Genomic DNA, 1350 nt, shown 5'->3' on the forward strand with positions numbered 1-1350 from the left:
ATAAAGGACCCACTCGAGAAAAAAATTAATTTCTCATCATATCTTATCTTTCCAAATTTCCAAAACCTACCACCTGAATAGCCCTTGTTTGCCTATAGAGAGAACCTTTAAAATGACATGTAATATTATTTAAGTAATTTACTCTTGCCTCATATTTTGAGAGCTACTCACTCTTCATGTAATCTGTAACCAGTCACAGTGATTACTTGAGCTGCTTTGTATCAATAATTATCCTTTTCAATATAAGATGCAAATAAAGCACTTGTTCTTTAACGTTGAACTTTCTTCCTAAGAATGAGGGTCATTCTTAAGGACAGAAAAAGGAACAAAAGAATAATAGTATGTGGTAGGATACTCTTCTGTCTCCCAAATGCCTCTACTACCCACTGGGAGCAGTTTTAGGGCAGTACAATTATAGAATTTAATAATTATTGCTTTGATCTATATTAAATTAGGAAAAAAAAACTCCTGGGTAGAAGAATTTAGGCTAATTTCTGTTATCTGATTTTTTTTTTTTTTTTAATGATGCATTGTGTAAGAAAGAAGAGTCAGGCATTAACACCAAGTGCCTACGTTCATGTGTGTTTGGTGGTGGAGGTGGTTGTTGCAGTGGGTTTTGAGATGTCTGAGAGATTCCTGGGGAGTACTGGTGGTTGAATGAGAAGGAGGAAGATAGGACGAAGGAGTAAAATTGAGAAAAATTGAGAATGGGACACTGGATAAAATATCTACTCAAGTGCAGTATTTCAGACCAGCTCTTTAGTCATGTTGACATAGGAGTGCCAGATACTTTACTGAACCCCCTTTTGTGTGTTTGAGAGTTTCAAAAATCTATTCTCCAATTGCTGAGAAGAGTAATAATCAGACACTGCTCTTCTCTTTATTTGAAATAAAGATATTAAACAAACCCAACACTATCATTTTGCTCTCAAAATTCTTAATAGCCTTTCATAAGCCTACTTTCTCGATCATATTTTGAAATGTTTTCATACTTTGTTGTGCTCTCATTTTGGCATTTTAGATCACATTACTGTTTTCTTACTGGAGAGAGTTTATTCTACATACATTATTTTAAATTATATTTTAATAATACATGAAGTCAGCCAAAGATGGAGAAGCTCTATACAGTCAGCAAAAACAAGACCAGGAGCTGATTGTGGCTCAGACCATGAACTCCTTATTGCCAAATTCAGACTTAAATTGAAGAAAGTAGGGAAAACCACTAGACCATTCAGATATGACCTAAATCAAATCCCTTATGATTATACAGTGGAAGTGAGAAATAGATTTAAGGGCCTAGATCTGATAGATAGAGTGCCTAATGAACTATGGAATGAGGTTGGTGACATT

This window comes from Bison bison, unplaced genomic scaffold (genome assembly GCF_000754665.1).
Source record: "Bison bison bison isolate TAMUID 2011002044 unplaced genomic scaffold, Bison_UMD1.0 scf7180017864465, whole genome shotgun sequence".
NCBI lineage: Eukaryota > Metazoa > Chordata > Mammalia > Artiodactyla > Bovidae > Bison > Bison bison.